Source organism: Anopheles maculipalpis, chromosome 3RL, assembly GCF_943734695.1.
Source record: "Anopheles maculipalpis chromosome 3RL, idAnoMacuDA_375_x, whole genome shotgun sequence".
Lineage (NCBI taxonomy): Eukaryota > Metazoa > Arthropoda > Insecta > Diptera > Culicidae > Anopheles > Anopheles maculipalpis.
The window spans coordinates 28,028,469-28,037,086 of record NC_064872.1 but is presented as its reverse complement, the minus strand read 5'-3'; the positions used below and the strand labels follow the sequence as shown (position 1 = coordinate 28,037,086).

The following is an 8,618-nucleotide window of genomic DNA, read 5'->3' as shown; positions in this document are numbered from 1 at the left end:
TCAGTTCGATCGCCGGTTCACTAGTTTCGTAATGTAATGTCCACCACGTACGTACGTTATATGCTACGCCATCCAGGCTAAAGCGAACAAACTCAAAAACCGGAACAACTACTTCAGGACACCTCCATCCAATGGAGGTTTCCAAAAATCCGACCTCCTTGGCAGAGTCTGTACAGTTTCGCCTGCCCATTCGACAGGAGGGTACACAGCAAGAGAGGTCGACTCTTGTGATACCTCAAGGACACCACCATCATCACTGAGCACCATCCCAATATCCCTGTTTTCCTCCGTTTCCCGACATTGAATCCTGGAAGATTGTGTTTGAAGCACATCCTTCAAAGCAAAGGGATCAACCCCTTTCCCAAGGTTCTCACACGCATTAAATAAAAAGGCTTAGTGTAGACGCCTTGTAGAAAAGATGCTTCCCATTTTCCTTTCACAACTACGCCTCCAACCAAAAACCATTCCACACTCCATTCGCATACTGTTGACCGTATTTTTTGAGTTTTGTTTTTAAAGTAAATACCACAAAAAACTATGATTTTTTTTTATTTTACTTTCCCCAACAACAAACAAAAGCTGCACCCAATCGATCGTTGAGTAGAGCGTTGTAGTTTAGTTTTTTCTCACTCTCTTTCTCTTCCACTCGAAATTCTTTTTCCTTCTTCAGGTATTTAGTTCTCTACTTTGCGTAACGACGATTTGCGCCCACGAGTTTTCTAAAATCTATTTTCTTTTTTCCTTCTACAATGATTTGATCACGTTTCGTTTAATTTCTCGTAGTTAGTGTTAGAGTTTGGTTGTCTTTTTTTTTTGTATCGTTGCCTTCAATCCTCTTAAAATCGGTTGCTGGTTTCGTACGAGTAGCGATGTCGATATTTCACCCGAAAAGCTTTAACCATCTTCATGAACCTATAAATATATCGCTAAAGCCCTTAGCCACGAACCCACGGACCGTTGCTTTTTCCCTCGAATAAAGCAATGAAAAATGATTATCCTGGGCTTATTTTTATTTTTTGTAGCCTTAAGATATAAGAAAAGACGTCCAAGACGTCTACAGGAAGGAATTTAACTAGAAAATTATGACGATCTTAAACGCATCGTCCCGACCAAAAGTAAACCTACAACACATCATCATCATCAAGCCGTGGAAAGAAGTAGCTTAGATAGGAACCAAAATAAAAATTCATTTCAGTAAAAATACTCCACACACACACACGTAGTACGTCCACCAGTAAATAATATTATTCTATATTGAATGCTGGATCCTCCGAGTGTGGAAGCGAAAGTGTGGTGAAGAAAAGAAACAGATTCCCTGCATGACTGCATTCTAAACTAGTGCGAGCTAGATCGGAAAATTCTCTGTCCGATCGTTGACCTCGAGTTGTTTTTCTCTTTTATTTTGGGTCTTTTGTTTTTTTATTTGGTGCTCTGATTGACGATGAATCTCATGTAAATACCTTGCCAACCCCCGGCTCCTATTTGCTGCTAGTTAATGACGTTCGAGTTTTAATAGTGGCTGGTTTTATGATATTTTTTTATATATAAACAATTTAACTAACATTTAACAGTGATCGAAATAATAGCTCCTCTTTACTTAAAGTTCTATTGTTTTTAATCTTGCTCTGTTTTAGTAGAAGCATGATAGGTATAGAAAGCGAGAGCGAGTTTCTACTAATAAAAACCTTCAAGTCACTAATCTTTTCATCGTTTCACTACACATTCAGTTTCCTTTCTTACCATTCTCACACTGTAATTTGTTTGATTTTTCTCTGTAACGTTTTTAACTCGACTTTCTCTTACTAAAACTACTGACGTTGTAATAAAATTTTCTCGTGTATTGTTTACTAGTTTTCACCTTTCACCAGTTACCAGTTGACAGTTTGTTTGACTACGTTTTGCGAGTTCTATTTTTGCAGTTTTGGTTTTGTAATTGTTTTTTTTTTTAAATAGTAGTAACGCGTTTTTCTTACTTCTTATTTCTGTATTAAAATCTCTGACCCTCCTACTACCTACACACTTTCCTTGCCAATCTATTGTTCCATTACCTTTCCTGAAAACTTTTATCATCCTTTTTAATCGTCCCGTTAGCATTGCCTTTAAGAGCTGCAAACCTTTACCCTTCCACACAACCAAAACCATAAAACCAACAACTCCTCTCTTAGATAGCGCATCCCAAGTTTAGATACAGTTTTTTCTATGCTCTACTAACCTGCTACTAACTACTTACCTTTAGAGAGCTACTATTCCCATTTTTAGAACGCCGTTAAGTTCCGTTTTTGAGGCCCACTTCGTAGACAGTACGTTTTTGATACGAAAGTACAGCAATAGTTTTGCAGCGCCAAAACGCAAAGTCACGTTGCTTTGGTGAATTGAAAGTAAACAAAAACAAAAAATGCGCCAAAAAACGATATGAAAACTAGTATATGGAAGGAGAAGTAAGACAAAAGCTCATAGCACTCATCAAAAAATCTCATTCTCGTCTACCGCACTCGAAAGCCACTCGCTCTGATGTTGATCGCTATATGCAGAGCGAATAGATAGATACAAATTAATACACATGTACACTCTCCATACGGACAGGCACACGGGTTTAGAAAGCAATACAAGCATAAGAAAGCATAACTAATCCTTCTGGCCTATGTGACTATCTGCCATTTTAGTTTGTTTGTTCTTGCAATTTCCATAGCGGTGTAAACAGTAATAATAAAGCAATTTTGTCATCAAGATTAAGGCTACGACGATGCTTTGTTTGGTTAGAGTTTTTGCCGTTCCATCCTTTACGCTTGTGTGTGTAAATACAAGCAAATAGCGGTGCACGTTGAACCGTTTTTATTTATGATTGAATCTGATAAACAGAATCGAATTGACATACCGTTAGGTTGAGTGAGCTACAAACTGTCAAACAATCGATAAAACGCTTGACGACATCCGTGATACGTTGTGTTTACTAACTCTCATAGCGTCAAGCGTTTGTGAAGCGTTTTTGGTGGCAAAACTTGACATGTTGAGCGTTTGGTTTGCTACAAATTTTAAATCGCATTGTTTCGTCCCAAAAACAAAAGTTCTAGCAAAAAAAAAAACAGCAATTTATTTCTTTACATCCACCTATTTGCGTGCTTCATTTTGTACAAAATTAATCATCTTTTTTCATGATGCGCATCCTGCATTAAACCCATTTTGCTGCGCTGTGCAGGTGCTAGATTCTTAGTATAGTATTTGGTTTGTCTTTCTTCATTAACGGCGCTAATGATAACCCAACACAGTGAGCTGAGCTGGCAATATAGTAAAACATGCCGTTGCGCACTACACACTGTGCCCATTGAACGTGGAACAATAAACACACACACACAACAAACAATAAACGAACTGCACGAGCAATAGTAATATCAAAGCTAAATCAAAAAACACACACACACACACACATTACCATACTTACACTTCATTCACACGTAACAGGACAGGAAAGAGTTATTAGAATTGGATTAAATCTGCGCTTCACCGGCCTCAGCTCTTTGAGAATTGTGACTTGGATGAGTAAGAAAGTAAATAGCTGAGAATGTGCTGAGAAAACCAGATTTAAATAGCTCGCACCACAATGTGAATGGACCACGGTGCAATGGCTAGTGGCAGATGGGAGGATCTTATGAGCTTTTGGACGTGTGGTTAAAATCAATAATAAAATTGCGAAATCTATGATATAAACACAATAAGCAAATGACGCCAGATCTGTAAAGCATTATATACAAAAGGATATATTTTTCAAGTGTACAAGAGAAATTTCGAGTAAACACATGCATCACAAACACGCTTGAACGACTTGAGCGAGCGCTAGACTCTAGCAGTTCTTTAACTTAAAGGTTGAGGTTCAATGATGGTTTGCTAACTTAGTATTTACGCTCCAATCCAAACCCGTATGCAGTACTATTGTTACTCTAAAAAATCGTTTTTCCCATTACTTTACAGCTTTTCACAAAGAAAGAAGCTTGAGCAATATGTAGCTCCCGGCAGTTTGTATAGATAATAATCTTGTTATATTGACTTTTCATTTTGCTTCAACGAGCATTTCTAGGAAAGAGGAAAATTTGGTTATGAAATATTCAATATCGCTTCCAGCTTCTATGAGAGCAAGCAAATCTTTCCTATGCTCTTGAAAGGTCACATTAGGCGTAGAGTTTTTGCCACTTTGGCCAAACTTTTGTGGTTTTCGGTTTAAGTGTAAAGTTTTCCCAATATTTAAATGCCAATTGGAAACTCGGCTAATTTTATGTTTTCAAGCTACTTTCCACACACCAAAGAGATACTTTCGCTCAAAACACAGACACAATCCCTCTAACTGTATAAAAAAAAAATCTTATACAAAACACACGAAAACTTTATCGAGTAAATGTAAATTTTCTACAATTATTCCAGCGATGAGAGGCAAACAGAAAGGAATTTAAAAGATCTTAAAGTTTCTAGCATCTAACTTATCCATTGACGATCCAGTGAAAGATGCACTTTACGTCCTGCAAAATCCTCAAATCTTTAATTTTTCAAATCTTCAAACGACCAGAACTGTGAGCAAGAAGAAACGTAATATGAATAACCCATTTTAAAATGGATCCTGTTTATAGATTTGTGTGTGTCCGTCTTTGTGCAACCGGCCCAGAGGGTTGTTTCGAATGTTTCGTGCGACTGGGGTTCTTTCATGCTGAGAATATTATGAGAATATAAACCAAAAAAAAGGATTGTGCGAAACTGAGAGTGAAAGTAGAGTAGATTCTACCCCATTGATAATGCTTCTGGTTGTCGGCGCGTACTTTTATACATTTTACTATTTATTGCAAAACTTGGCTTATTCCTCCGAGGTGTAATGTGGTTCCATCCAGAAGAAGGCGCAGCGCTTGAAAGAGAGAATTTTGGGAGAGGACAAAAACAAGAATTGGTCTACCTGTTGTTCGGTTCTGTTGAGTATGTGCAGTTACAGCTTAATTTATACGAGAAAAGAAAAACAAAATAAGCAAAAGTTGTTAGAAATGTTGAAAAATTTGAAATTGAGGAAAAAAAACAAAAAAAAAGGATTCAGCATTTATGAACACAAAAAAAGAAAGAACAACAAAAGAAGATATATAAAATACATATATACAATTTTTTGAAATTTTTTGAGTATCGTTAATTAAGCGCAGAACGGCATACGGAAGGAAGGAAAAAAAAATAAAATCAGCAAACAAAAGCGTGCATCAGGATTAGATTGTTTTAGATGATACTTTTCGAGGAAGATGCTAAGGAAACCCCGATAACAATACAATCCACTAACGAGCCGTAAATCAACCAAACAGATCCCAATATCAATCTTGTACAGTTTGTGTGCGTGTGTATCAAGAACAGATTTAGATAAAAGTTCCATAAAACAAAAGGACAAAACATAGCAAAAACATACACACAGATAACAACACAAAAAAAACCCCTCAAATACAAGCAAAAACATAAGAAAGACGTGAATATTTGTTAAAAAAAATTCACTCCGTATGCGAGATAAAAGAAGTAAACGAGAAAAAAAGACACCGACACCGAAGACGAGGAGGATGCGTGTGTGCGAACGAAAACACGCGCCATTTAGCGTATGATCAATAATAAATGCAGCTATATTTAACTTTGGATTACATTGGGTTTCGTGTGCTGATTATTTATACTTTCCCTCACTCTCTCTCTCTCTCTACGCTTCATTCCCATTTAAACTAACGAAGGCGTGCATGAGCTTGAACAATAAAGAAGCTTAAAAAATGGGTACGAAAATCCGACTTACAGTTAACGCTACCTTATCTCGCTAATTGCTTACTGTTGGAAGGAAACAAGTATCCTGTACAAAAACCCAAAACACAACAAACCACGTTTTTTACTCTCTGGCTCACTCTCTCACCCTCTCTGTATTCCTATTTAAGTCCCTAGGGCAAAGCGCATTAGTGGTGAACAAGAAAAAAGCGCAATTTAATGGCTTCTTTTTTGTGTTTTTGTGTTTGTTTTTACATCTTTGCTTTCTTTTTTTTTTGTTTTACTTCCTTTTTAAGGAGAGTTCTACTTTCCTATTATGGATTAGAAGAAAAAAAACTAGAAGAGAATAAGCTTATTAAAAGAACGGAGATGAATACTCGGAACGTTTGTTCCAATGCTCCTAAAAATTGCCTGTTATTTTACATGTTTTCATCACTTTATCTCTCTCTATCTCACACACAAAGACGTATACACACTTCGTGCTTCGTGCTTTTTCCTGACTACAAGTAGTCGGGTTTAACAATGCTTGACTTTCACCAAGGCAACACACACTCTCACACACGAAAACAGTAAAGCTTTTGATTGGGAACCGTTGCCGGAGTTAAATTTCTTACCAATCTAGCAAGCACTGTACTTTTTTTTCTTGACAAATACTGAAACTTAAAAGCTAAAATACACGAAAAAAAGAACAATTCAACAAAGTAAAACACGTATCCGAACAAAAAAAAAAACAAAAACAATACAAAGAAACAAAACTGTGTACTTAAAAGTGAACGAAAAATCAAAAGCTGAAATATTGCATGCTTTCCGTGATCATATCGAACTGTCGTGCTTTGTTTTTGTGCTTCCGCTGCTACCCCTTCGATTGTTAGCTTAACCGTTGTTTACGTTTGAAGTTCGCTTTGTCGTTTTATGGGTTTTTTCTCTGTTAATTTTGCTTCATTTTGTGTTTGTATCTGTGCACGTTAGTTAAATTGTGTTTCTATTCCTACTGTTTTGAAAGTGTTTTTAACTTACTGTTTAATATAACGTACTTGCTTTCTTATACTCTACTGAATGTGTTCTATTTTTTCATCTGTGCTTTGCTTATATGTGTACTGATTGTTCTTGTAGTGTTGATGAATGTTTTACGAATTTTTTTCTGCACATGCTGTGTTGTACTGTACTACAGTTGTTGTTAATGTTTTACTACCTAACAAATACGCTTTCCCGTAATATTCTACCAAACATCAAAAAGGCATAGAGTTTCATCGCAATCGTGCCCGTTCGTTGTCCTTTTTTGTGTATGCACTCAATTTACTCTCAGTTGGTGTGCGTCGAATGCAAAAAAGAAAAAAAAACTATACACGAGCTTAGGTCAATGTTCCATCTCTTATTATTTATGCGGCAATGTTGGCTTGTGGTGTACATTTTACCATTTATTTTGTCCCTTATTTCCCTTTTTCCAGTGTTTTTTTCCTCTTATGATTTATTAATCGTCCTATGGGTACCTTTTACAAAAGGGTACACAAAAAGGGCCAATTATTCAGTTCAGTGTCCTTCTTTTACTATTTTTCTGATATCTACTGATTTTGTAGCGAACTCAACGAGCTACCTAAAGATTTTTGGTTATTCGCGCATTCAACAAACGTAACGCACATTCATACACATACACGTACACCTTTTTACATCACTGCTCCTTCTAGCTCCAAAAAATATCCTTATATAAAAAGCCTTTTTTGAATATTACCAGGGCAGCCATTGGCTGCCAGGATGAGTATTCTCCTTTCCAGAAACCCAAACGTGCCTTTTTGCCCTCTTCGTACGAAATATAATGGCAGCCTTTTGCGAATGAAATAAATCGTCGTTCCATGTAATTCAATTGAAGAAAATTGATTCAATATTTGTGCTGTTTTATTTTTCGGACAGCAAAAAAAAATCAGACAAATCAACCATACTGGAAGATGGTTCGTTTGTTTGAAAATGACCTTTCACCCTCAATACCCTTCCTCGGAACATAAAACCAACCAACCATCGAAAGGTTACATTTTTGCTACCTAGGAGGAGGTTCGTTTTATGATGTTTACAAAGAAAACATTGTTCCATATGCTTCGCAAAAAGAAATGCTAAATGCCGGAGGCTGACACACGCACGCGGTGCTGTTCAACCATGTACGACAATCACAATTGCAATGCATTTTGTTGTAGTCCTTTTACACAAAGATTCATTCGCTACTGTTCTTCTACTTTCTAGTTACCTTTTTTTTCGGAATGATATGTTCAAAAGCGTGCATTAAAAGAAGGAAAAAAGATTCAGGTTTCAAAATAGTTGGCTTCTAGTGAGCCACCAGGCGGCTCCATTGCTTAACCATGAAGTACCAGGCGTCTCCTACAGTTATCCATCTCAAGTACCAGGCGTCTTCATTAAATTTGATCAAATACCAGGCGTCTCCATGTGGAATAATCTATGCATGAGAACTTTTTTCATCACAAAACAGCGTAGCTTACACGCTCCAAGGTACCGATATTGGCCTGAAAAAAAACCACTAAGACTAAGAACCAGCATAACACACTTCCGGTTCGAATCATCCGAGAACTGGGTCAATTAGTAACGATATGTACTGACTCAGCCGTACGGTTAATTGCAGCCAGCCTCTTTTCGCTCACGCTACATTGTTTTCTCAACCCAGGCAAACAGATGCCCCTCATTCCGCTGCTCATTAAACGCAGCAAAGCGCAGCATGATGGAAGAACTATAACCTGCAATGTATCGTCACTAAAGCAAGCAACCCAAACACGTTCTTACGGTGCCTCGTTTACAATGTGTGCTTACCGTGGCTGCTTCTGACGGTACCGTTTGTGAGTGGCAGGATTTTGGAAAGCTTT

General features: G+C 37.2%; 2 protein-coding genes across 2 annotated transcripts in view; one reads left to right on the top strand and one right to left on the bottom strand.

Annotated features, from left to right (window-relative positions):
• The window catches only part of LOC126565809 (DNA ligase 1), a 390,847-nt gene that overhangs the window by 331,680 nt on the left and 50,549 nt on the right, over nucleotides 1–8,618 (top strand). The gene's annotated exons all lie outside the window — the stretch shown is intronic.
• LOC126565015 (cyclin-H) overlaps nucleotides 1–8,618 on the bottom strand; it is a 203,019-nt gene that overhangs the window by 187,338 nt on the left and 7,063 nt on the right. The window lies entirely within an intron of this gene.